This window comes from Cupressus sempervirens, chromosome 7 (genome assembly GCF_028749045.1).
Source record: "Cupressus sempervirens isolate cs-2001-9-10 chromosome 7, ASM2874904v1, whole genome shotgun sequence".
NCBI classification, from domain to species: Eukaryota; Viridiplantae; Streptophyta; class Pinopsida; order Cupressales; family Cupressaceae; genus Cupressus; species Cupressus sempervirens.
Window position 1 is genome coordinate 414,279,920 of NC_143124.1, and position 13,077 is coordinate 414,292,996.

Here is a 13,077-nt window from a genome sequence, read left to right on the forward strand (position 1 = left end):
AAAACCATGCAAAAAAGATTTTTTTTGTATTTTTTTAAAATTTTCATGCCTTGGAGTTTGTGTAGAGGTCGTACGACCCTACGCAGCAAAAAAAATTTGCCTCCCAGATCAATGTTGTCCAAATCGGACAAATTTTATATCAAAATGGGGGTTTTGACACCTTTTGAATCCATCCATGATGTCTGTTTAGCCTCAAACTACTCCAAAAATTGGTGACCTCATTTTTTCTTAGAAAAAATGAAAAAAACACTAGATCTAATCTGCCAAACCCTTGTTCTCCCTTTTTCTTGAAACATCGAACAAGCTACAGCAGATCTAGCTTTGATACCATGTAGGATTTGAGCAAAATCGCATAAAAAAATCCACAAAGCCCAAGAAAACCTGATGCAAAAAACCTGTCACAGAGAAGAAAAACACAAGAAGAGGTAAGGGTTTGATCTGAAAAACTTAGACGAAGAAGAAAAATATTATTCAACATATTCTTGATAAAAAATACAAAGAGATCAATCGTTATAAAAGGATATCAGAACCCAAAAAGGGTAACCTAAAAGCCTAAAAAAGCTAGGTTGCATAATATAATTAATAAAATATTAATTATATGCACCTACAAGATAGCTTAAGCAAACTAGAGTAATAGGCAACATATTTAATTAAATCAAAGTGATTTAATTAATAAGTGAAAACAACTAATTAATCTTAACACATTATTCACATTTCCTAATAAGAAACCAATTGCAGTCTAAATAAATAAATAAAATTAAAGAAAAATGGAAAAGACCTACAAAACAATGTAAAAACTTAAAAAACAATGCAAAAACATGAGTAGAAATCATACTATGTGATCCTGATCTTGATCTTCAGTGATGAGGAGGAATTTTGTGGAGGTGGGTGACAAAATTCTTCAATGTTTCCAATCTTTGTGCATGCAAAACCCAAAAGCAATAAAATTGACCATAGGTTTGCAGCCCATCTATAAAACTTTTTAGTTTTATAAAGTGTGTACATGCTATAGTGCATATGCACTTTGGAAAACTTTTTAAAAAAAATTATGTCTCGTATTTTTGGCACACACCACAACTTGGTGCACATACTCTAGAGTGATCATTAAAAAACTTTGACCAAACCTAAATGGCATGCAATGTTGAGTACATGGCATTGTGTCCTATTGACCCTTATTACAATGAATAAGCTTTATTACAATGAATGGAGGTCACATGATCCCTTATTACAATCTTATAAAAGTTTCCAAGCCTCTTGTCAAGTGCTTATTACAATTTGGGTGCTCTACATGAAGAAACCAAAATGACTTGCATAATCTTAATCCAAAATTTTAAGAGTGAATAAGTTAGGGGGAAATGATATGATGGAGATGGTGAAATGGGAGATATTTTGAAGTTTGAGGTATGGTAACCAAGTTGAGTATTTCCATGTAGTACACACTTAGTTTAATTTATCAATATTTCCAAAATAATGATGATAAATAAATGTAAAGTATAATGTCAAAAATCTTAAAATTGGACTTGAAGCATGATGGTCATGTTTTGATTAGGTAAAAGAAGGTTTGAAGGGGACCTAAAACCCCAAACAAAAAAGAACCAAAGTCAAGAGCTGGTTTTGTAGGGACAAGTATCCTAGATAATCATAGTAAAATTCAAAAGCTGGTTTTACAAGGAACAGCAACCAAGTAAAGATGGTTTTACAAGGACCAACAACCAACATAATTGAAAAAAAACAACAGGGACCAAAATTCCAAGAAAAACCTAGATAAAAACTTAGATCAAATCTTTAATAGCACCAGTAATAGATGTGCCTAAAATAGAAACCTCTTTGAGAGAGTCTTGAATATTCTTCATTGAAGGTTAGAGGTCCACTTTCTTAGTTCTTTGTATGGTTCTTCTACTCAAACCACCAACCAATAGTGGTGCATGACCGGTCGAGTTAGCTTCATCTAGAGAAACTTTTCCAATAGAAGTAGTAGTAGCCAAGATGGATGAGGTAACACCCTACATACCCATCTCACTGTCCTTAATCATTTTTTTAAGGGAAGCTTCATAATCCTAAAGTTTAGTTGGGATGTTCCCAACCAAAGATTCCAACTCCCTCTGCTTCTTACTTCCCTCATCCAACTTTACATGTAAAAATAGGAACTTCTCCTACAAGGAAGAAACATATAAGTAATGCTACTTAATTTCATTAAACATACATTTTTCCATCGCCATCCCAATATTAGCTCAATCTTTGGATTCATTCAAAAATTCCAGAACATTGTCATCACCCTCAAAATCATCATTCTCTAGAATATTAGTTTTTTCCATCTTTTCCATAAAGTCTTGGTTTTGGGTATTATTAGGCTCATTGTCTCTACCAAATTTGATGGTCATGTTAGCAAATGTTTATTCTTTTTAATAGAAATATTTTCATCATCATCATCATCTCATGTTGACATCCTAAAAAGAGAGTCTAGAAATTTCTCCATGTGATCTTGGTAGCCAGTACTTTTAGCTTTTTAGGTAAAAAAAATTCTATCTTTCAACATCACACTATTGCACAAACGTTTGATTAACCTAGATAAAAAATTTATAGGTTAAGGTAATTTTAAGATTTTCTTGCAATTGCGAGAAGGATACTAAGCCCTCAAGATCTCCAACCACCCTTTTGAAAGGTTTAATTTTCCTCCTCTACAATTTCCTAGGTGAGATGAATTATATCTCATTTGACTATCCCAGTAAGAAACCTTAGAGCTTAGATACTTTAAAGGTTTTCTTGGAGTTTAGAGAAGGATTATAAGTCCATCGGAGTTTCAAACCACCTTTCTTGTTGATTGAATTATCCTCACCTATAATTCCCTAGGTGACATGAACTCTATCACATTTGACCATCCCAATGAGCAAACACAGAGGTTGGGTCATGTTGAAGTTTTACTTAGAGTAGAAAGATGGGTATTGAGTCCTTGAGAACTAAATAACCCTTCTCAATAGTTGAACTTTCCTCTTCTATAGTTTCCTAGGCATGATAAATTTTATCACTAATAACCCTAGACCAAAAGACTAAAGCTTCTTTTTGTCTCACCTTTTGGACATAATAATACATCCAATTTCGAAACTTATTTGGCCAAAATTATACTAACCCAATATTAAGAATTCATTTGTGATAAAGTATCGAAGAGGCACAATGGCCTCCATATGACTTAATAATGTGTCTCTAGGTTTGCATTCATTTGTCTTTTGCTTGTGTCTCACATGAAAAATTGGACATGATAACTTTTTTATTATGGTATTAAATTATGAACCTTTATTTTCTCATATATAATTTAATTTCATTATTGACTATTGACCTTACTTTTATCGTACATCCTTCCTCATCCACTAAATTTTCACAATCTTAATTAATGAGATGAAAAGGAATTCAAAATTATTGAATATAGAAGACCATGGTCACAAAGATGTGCACCTATCTATAATAATTTTTTTTTTTTCATTTTCCAGATTTCTAGAATGTTATATGTAAATCTTTCACATTTGTTTTGTGATTTTGGGATGATTAATTGGACACCAATTATCTATAATATTTGACTTAGTATGGATAATGAACATAATATGAAATGATAGAGAGGAAAAGAAATATATTATACTATATTTTTATGGGAGGTAGACTAGCAAGGGTTGTAGGGCACTTAGTTCCAGCCTAGTGTGCAAGGACTGTCTTGGGTTGGAGGAAATAATTGTGAAGTAGTTTTGATTGTCTAATGACCACAAACAATATGAGACAATTTTCATAAGTAGAGGTGAGAAAGGAATGTTGAGATCACACCACATGATAATAATAGTAAGCCAAGTAACTTAAGGTAAGATTCCTAAAACTAAACAAGTCAGTAACTTTCACAAATTGAAAGAATAAAGGAAAGTTAAGTGTATATTGCATGATAGTCAAGAGCCTACAACACAATGGTAAGTTGTGACCCTCTTATCTAGGAGGTCTTGGGTTTGATTCTACTCGAGCTAAATAAATAATTATAATATTAGAGCACATAATAAAAATTAATCTTAGCTTTGGCCTCTTACTAATAATTAAAAAATATACTGCATAATAATAATAACAAATCAAGCAAGTCATAATAGCTTTAAGTCATAAACTCATAATAGCTTTAAGTCATAACACTTTAGGAACTTGGTAACTCGCTATTAGTGTTATCTTTCAATACAATTGAACTCATTTCTTATTTTTAGAATTTACATGTATTAGTGTTATGAAATATGAAACAAAAAGACAAGAAAGAGCCTACAACACAATCGTAATTTGTGAGCCTCTTATGTGAGAGGTCTCAAGTTTGAGTCTACTTAATCTTAACGCATAATAATAATCAATATTATCAAATAATAATAATTAACAATAAAGCCAGACTTTAACCGATTATGATAAAAAAATGACTTTAAATATGTAAAATAACAAACCCAAAATCTTCATAAAAAAGAAAAAAATAAATAAAAAATTAAGAGCCTATTACACAAAATAATAAGTCAAATAACTAACAAAACTATTTTGTATTTTTCTTATTTGACAAGAATCTTTTTATAGACAAATGCCAAAATCCATGAATAGCAGTAAGTGTAATTATTTGAGAACTTGAGTCATCCCTAACCACTTGAGCCATTCCTAATCATTTAGGTTTTTAACTTACCAATCCCCTTGATCTTCTCACATACATCAGAACCAAGATCCACTTTTGTTAGGAAGATTGGAAATATTAAATTGATTTTATTTCCATTTCAACCATTAAATATCTAAAACTACATATTAATAATAATGCTTAAAAATTAAACCAAAAATCTTAATTATAAATAATAAATAATAAATAATTTATAAAAATTTAAAAAATTAACACTAACTTATATGTTGTAACAAAATTGATATTTTTCAATCCTAAATTTTTAGTAAAGGAATTCAATCTGAGACCTATGCAGTGTGTCTGATTCTATAGACTGAATATAAAATGCTAAAAATGAAATAAATTTAATCCTAACTCTAAGAAAATCTGGTAAGGAATAATTAATTATCCAATGATCATTTTCATTGGATTCCATTTAATGGTACCATATTCACAAGACCCACTAGAAGTTCATTTTAAAATAAGTTTTTTTTTACAACCAATAAAATAGAATAATAATAACAACCATCCCTTTTATGGTTTGAACACAGGTAAACCTTTCCATTATTCTTTTTTACGTGAATAGATAGATTTATTATTATTTTTTCTTAATGGGGACTCTAAAAAGAAGAAAGTGAAATTAAAAACATCTGATCTACATCATTATAGTGTTGAATTTTCATACTCATCTTTGGATGCAGGATCGTACATATATTCAAACCAAATAAACTATTGATCAAATGTGTGAATTTAAACTATAATATCCCAAACCTTTAAAAAACTTGGGGATAGTATTTTCCTAATACAACTTGATTCAATTTATAGTCTTGCACTAGAATGAATGGGTAGAGTCTTGGAAGAAGCCATTATACACAAAAGGAAAGTGATGGCTAGCTAGACTGGATGAAGGATGGATCAATGGAGCTCAGGATGTTCTTCTTAAAATAAAAGGTGGTGGATGGATGACTTCTCTTTTCATCATTGGTTCAATCATAGGTTCTTGCATAAGAAGACAAGGATTTTGATAACACCTTATTCAACATAAAAAGGTTTCATATATTTCAAGGATACCAAGTTTAGAACCATGGCTTTTCAAGGACAACATTGTAGAATAATTTTATGAAACTTTTTGTAAACCCATCTAAAATTTATTATGGTTGGAAAATTATACTTGCATGACCCCAAAAAATGTCATTTCTTAGAACCAAATACTTGTCATATTGATAGAATAGATGAATAGTTTTCATAAACTCAAACATAATTCCATATTACCAATTTTAGATAAAGAAAATTTCCAGATGAGAAGTAAAAGTCTTTTAATTGTGGGGTGGTTTAAAAGGAGATATTCAAATAAAGTAGAGGCCATATGGAATCTTTTGGATTGGTTGTGTCCATCAAATATCAAGGTAAGATTATTTGACCTATACTCTACTTTTTAAGGATAGGCCATAGTTCAAGACAAAAAAGAAAGAAAAATCTTAATAACTACTTAGTTTTTTGAATTTTTATAGAGGTAGATATTTTACTCCCTGACTCTAAGTTATCAACTAAAAGAGCAAGACTTAGCATTCATATTTCAATTGTCATTTATTGTGTTCAAATTTTATTTATTTTTATTGATCAATACTTCATTTTTTAAAACAAACAAATAATTTTGTAAGTTAATTGGTACTAAATAGCACACCAAAGGAATTTGGAAATAAACAATTCACAAAAGGGGGTGGGTGTGGGGAAGGGGGGATCGCGTAACTTTATAGGTGCAGACACCAATCCAATTCTTCGATAGCTTAGTTGTCCACATCAAAAGAGGAAGTTTGTCTAAGTGATGCAATTAAAATTGGGAACCAAATTAGAGGAGATTGGCACTAACCATTTAGTGATGGGTACTATCTTTAGGGAGGAATAGTAGAAAAGATTGAACTGAAGAGCTTAAACTATAGTTGTATTGATTGAATTGTGGTTAGTGCTTTAATCCAAAACAAAATGAATCCATTTTGATAAGACATTTGAACTAAAATATGTGGTTGCACCATTTATGTAGGTAAGATGCCCCAAAAAACAAATGTGAAGGAAAATCATAGGGAAGCATATGCCATAGTTCTTTTGTGTTTGTTTCCAATATACATACTTAAAAGATTCCAAGTAAAGGATTGATGACCTTGTAAGAGAAAAAGGAAATAAACTTTTGACTTTGCATTTATTCTTGTGGTGTTAAGTAAATGAAAATGATGTAGAAGCATCCTTGTTGTAAGAGCAATCTTTCATCACCTAAAAATATTTTCTTTTCAATCTTTTCTATTTTAATAAGGTCAAGTAGATAGGGGGGTTGCTATTTCTAGGAACTTGTTATTTTTAGTAAGTTTGTCATACAAGCTCATAATGTTCTCATTTTCTACATGAAGGTTCATTTTAGAGTTATAAGCCTACCATAAAAATCGCATTGCTCCAACTTAAGTATCAAAGAAGTTATTGTATATTTTTGTTGGAAAAATTTGCAAAACATCTTCAAGCTCACCATTGGAGGCCTTAGAGTGCCCGGATGAGGTCCAAAAACCTAACAAAAGGGTTCTACCATAGTTTCAAGCCCATAGATTAGGAGCTAGTGTTTCTTAAAAGTGGTTATAATAGCTAATTAGAGGAACGGTATGAGAGTTATGGCCTTCCAAAGTTGGGCTACATGAAATATCTAAAATAATTGTCAAAGATGTATTTGGCTAACTCTAAATGTATTGTTAGGGTCTATCGGCCCTAGGTATTAAGTTTCAATGTCTAGAACCTTCTCGGGCATCATAAAATTGCCTATTTAAGAAAGAACCAAAAAATGTCTAGGAAAACTCTAGATAGTAGTTTGTAGCTTAGTCTTGTAGATTACTATAATGAAGGCACCCGTGTGGATTAGCATATTGTACTTGTGAATTCTGTAATTCTGCATTTGTGGCAATAATAAGAAGTCCATATTTTTTTCTCACATTTGTTGTGGTTTCTTTGTTTATGTTATGTGTTTATGGTATTAAGGGGAGCACCCTTCATCACCATTATGAATCCTCTGTTGGCCTCCCTTTCCATTTGACCAGGTATTCCTCATAAGTTTTTTTCCTTGTACATTTTCCAACACAACTATCTAGTATCTCTTCAATCTCCTTTATAGTCAAACTAGTTGTTGAAATACTCCACTATGCTTTTACAACTTCATCTCCATCACCTCCTTCATAATAATCTATCAAATTTGAAATATTAAATACTTGTCAAATATTTAATTCAGCAGGCAACTCCACTTCATAAGCATTTCCAGAATCATGCATTTTCACTATCTTGCACAGTCCAAACTTCTTCATCTTCAGCTTATTATATGTACCCACTGAAAAATGCTTCTTTCTCGAATGAACCATGACTTCATCTCCAATTTTAAATTCCTTATACATCCTTTTCACATCTACTTTAGCCTTATACTATGTGTTCATCTTTATGATGTGCTTCCTCACCTCTTGATGGATTTTTTCAAATGTTCAACAAATGATTCTACTTCAGCACTACTTATCTCTCCTTTATTCAACTGCCTCAATTCAGAAGCATTTATGGAACTACTCCCATAACAATCTAGACTGGTGATTTACTAGTACTCTTACTGATAGAATTATTATATGCAAATTCTACCTATGGTAAAATCATATCCCATCCTTTTGGCTTATCTCCAACCAAGCATCTCAACAAGTTTCTCAAACTATGATTCACAAATTATGTCTATCCATTAGTTTGTGGATGATGTGATGAACTAGACTTCAAATTTGTCCTCAACTTCTTCCATAATGTATGCCAGAAATACCCAACAACTTTGGTATCTTGATCTGAAACTATAGTCTTTGGCAGACCGTGTAGTCTCACTACTTCTCTAAAAAAAAACTCTATCGCATGAACAACATTGCTAGTCTTCTTGCAAGGAATAAAATGTGTCATCTTTGAAAACTAGTGAACCACTAAAAAAATAGAATCATGCCCATGTTGTGTCCTTAGTAATCCAAAAACAAAATCTATTCTAACATCCTCACATGGCTTCTCTAGTATACGTAATGCTTGATACAACCCCGTATTCTACTTCACTCCTTTTTCCATCTAACATACTCTGCAACTCTATACAAATTTATTCACATCTTGCTACAACTATGGCCAATACTAATTCTCAGCAACCAAAGAAACGATCTTCTCTCTACCAAAATGTCCACTCAATCCTCCACTATGCTTCTCCTTGATGAGATTCTCTATCATTGAAATTCTTGGAATGCACAATTGGCTTCCTTTGAACAATATACTATATTGGATCATGAAATCCAACGGCTTTGTCCTATCAAATGTAATAGTTTTGTACAAGCCTTCCACACTCCACCTAAATTAGGATCATCTTGATACAAGTACTAAGTTCCTTGAACCCAACCACCTCTATCTACATTTTTGTTAGCAAAAGTTGTCTTCTACTAAGAGCATCTACAACTTTGTCAGACTTCTCAATCCTATGTTTCAAAAAATATATATAACTCTACAAAAATTCAACCCACTTTAAATGCCTTTGGTTAATTTTCCTCGACTATTCAAATATCACAAAGCTTGATGATTGGTATACAAAAGAAACTCCTTAGGAAGAAGATACTATCTCTAGTTCTTCAATACTTGAACTATAGCATAAAATTCATGATCATAAATAGAATATTTTCCTTTTACATCATTCAACTTCTCACTAAAATAAGAAATAGGGTACCTTCTTGGCTCAAAATAACTCCTATTGTAGTACCACTAGTATCACAGTCTACTTGAAACACCTTGTTAAAATTAAGAAGTGCTAAAATAGGCTGCTTAGTAGCTTTTGGTTTCAAATAATTAAAACTCTTATCTGCTCCTATAGTCCACTTAAATTATTTCCTATCCCCACTCATTGTTTCAATCAAAGCTCCACAAATACTGCTAAAACCTCTAATGAACTTTCTATCAAAGCTAGCCGATCCATGAAAAGATGTTACCTCTATTGCACTCCTTCAAGTAGGTCTTTCAATGATAGCCTTCACTTTCTCTGGGTCCATTTTCAAACCTTTTGTTGAGACTACAAATCCCAAATACACAAACTTCTTTACAAAACTGCACTTCTTTAAGTTTATCAACCACTTTTCTTTCCTAAACTTATCAAACACCTTTCAAATATGGATCAAATTCTCCTCCAATGTCTTACTAAAGATCAAAATATCATCTAGGTAAACAATGAAAAACATACCCATAAACTCCTTTAGTACCTCATTCATGAGCCAGATAGAAGTTCTCGATGCATTGGTTATCCCAAAAGGCATGACTAACCATTCATGTAGTCCCTCACTTGTCTTGAAAGAAATCTTCCACTCATCACCTTCTCTAATATGAATCTGATGGTACCCACTCTTTAGATCTATCTTTGTGAAATACTCAGTCACACTTAAACATTCCACAATATCATCCATCCCCTACAATGGAAATTTATACTTGATTGTGATCTTGTTGATAGCACCAGTATCTGTACACATCCTCCATTCTCCATTCTTCTTTGGATCTAATATGACTGGTACAACACATGGACTCAGACTCTCTCAAATCAACCCTTTCTACAACAACTCATGAAATTGCATGTTCAACTCTTCACTTTTTGCTAGTGTCATTCTATGTACTACCTTGTTTGGAAAATTGGCTTCTAGAACGAAATCCATTTGGTGACTGATCTTGCTCATTGGGGCCAATCCATTAGGTATATTATCTAATACAATATTAGAAAACTCTCCCAACATATCTGCAACTTCTACAGGTACTTCCTCTACTTCTTCTTTAGTATCTTTTGGAATTATAAAAAAACAAATATGCTCATGCTTCGTACCTTTGAGAAACTCTTTTCCATCAACAGAACATATTTCGACAGCACTAAATACCTTTTCTTCTTTCTCCTTCAATGACTTCAACTTATGCTTCACTCTATCCTTGGTTAGAGTGTAGGTATTTTCTTGCCCATTGTGTACAACATGCCTATCAAACTGCCATGGCCTACCTAGCAACATATGACATAGGTCCATAGGTATGATATCACATACTACCTCATCCTAGTAGCTTCCAATCTTGAACTTCACTAGGCACTGCTCATTGACCATGACCTTGTGGTCATCTTGCACCCAAGAAATACGATATGGATGCAGATGTTTCTATCTCTTTAGCTTCAGCTTTTTGACCATCATTTCTAACACCATATTTTAATTACTTCCACCATCAATGATCACATCAAGGGACTTATCTTCACATCTACACCTTGTGTGAAACAAGTTCCTTCTTTGATCAAGTCTATTCTCACCACTCAGTAGGACTCTTCTGTTGACTAAGACTTATCCTCTTTTAGCATCTTCAGAATATGATGATCTAGCATCTTAATCAACATGTGCAACTCTAGCCTAGCCCTTTGTTTGTCATTATGTCCTTCCTTGGTGCTAGGAACATTCAAATGCTCTATGCCCTTCTTCTCTACAGTGAAAACATTTCCCACGAAAGCCTCCTCTTCTAGATTCTTGTCCTCTACCTCTTCCTCTCTAATCTCTATTGTTCTGATTATGGAAATGATTGGAATTATTTCCCCTCTAGTTCTAACTACTACTATCCTCATCCTTGTTCTTTTGATCATCATTATGGCCTCCATAAGTGTTAGAATCTGATAAGATTAATAACCCAAAAAACTAGTGGAAAGAGTAAATATCTAAACTATGAATGCAAATGATGTAAGGAAACTTGGCAACAAAGAATATAAGCGTTTCCACATAACCCATAATAATAAATCTAAAATAAACACGAAATTAAAATCCACATGCAAGAGAATAGACAACATACCCACAAAATGTGACACAAGATATACCCTGGGAAACCCTCATTGAGGGAAAAAACCTAGCCTCCAAAAGCATCCATCATCATGTATTATTCAGCAAAAATAACCATTTCCATACAACCATGGAAGCCTTCATGGCCATAGCCACAACCGAGCAAACTATGTGAACAAGCATGAATCCACACATCCCATGCCATGCTTTCAACCTTCACAAATGCTCCCTTGGCTAACCTATCAAGCCTTGTCTCGCTCGACTCTTGCCTTTTGTCTTCTCCTTGTCTCTCTCTCTCTTCTCTATAACAACTACCCTTGTGGCTGCTTATATAGTAGCAAGTCCCACAAAACCACCAAGTGGTATTACATAAACCATGTGCTAAAACCATGTGCTACCTAACCCACTAACCCCACATTTAATATTGGGCATTTAATTCTTTTCCCCAATATTAAATAATTACATGAAATATTTTCACAATGTTACAATACAACTCATTAAGAATAGTCCATGGGAATCTTTACATGTTGCACGTCCATCTAGGAACAACATTACATAATAAAAATAAAATAATAAAATAACAATATTATGCAATGTGTGCAACACCCATTATCTCAACAATCTCCCACTTGTTGTATACATTGCATAGGGTCAATACGTAGCCACATAAATGAACAAGGGAACAATCCCTCCCAGTACATCCACCATCATGGATCAAAATACACCAAGTGCTCCATCCTGGTACTCGCAACAAAATCAAAGTATCCAGCATCTCGAACATGAATGATCTCACCTCCTATTATGCCACTCCCACTGGACATACATAGAAGTCATCCAAAGAGAAAGCCACCCAACCTGTCACATTAGAAGATCATAAAATCCTGTACCAACTGAAATTCCAAGCACAAAAACCTGATCCAAAGGTAATCACATGTATCTGTAGTTGTTAAAATATCCATATCTGAAATAGCACCCACAACAAAGTGCCAAACCCATCCAACTATCCATACCTCAAAGGTATAACAAGTGAATCTCATATCACCGACATATCCAATCTATAACCTGCAATCACAAGCCTCAAGAGCAATACCTACCACATATATACCAAGAAGCTCCCACTACAAAAGATAATGTCAAATCTATAACCAATCCACTCACAACATCTCAAAGAAGTGAATCCATGTAGTATCAAAGACATCAACAATACATAAACTAATATCCTGCAAGAACAACTCTCATAACAAGTCTCCAATGCTCTCCCAAGTTCACCACAACCAACAGAGAAAAGAGATAAAGGAATAACCATGTCATCTCTCACATGACATACATGAGCACAAACTAGTGATCACAATCTCTAACCAATCTCAAATCCAATGTAAGCAAAATTGAACATCTAGGAAGATAACCAAGACCAGAGAAACCATGCAAATCATAACCTGTATCATGTCCTTCTACACACACCTCTAGATGTAAACTGTGCAAGTATGATCTCCTCCATAAAACCCCAACAAGAAGCCTCAACAACACCCAAACCATACCATATAACTAATCATGGATGTAAGCCTCTCA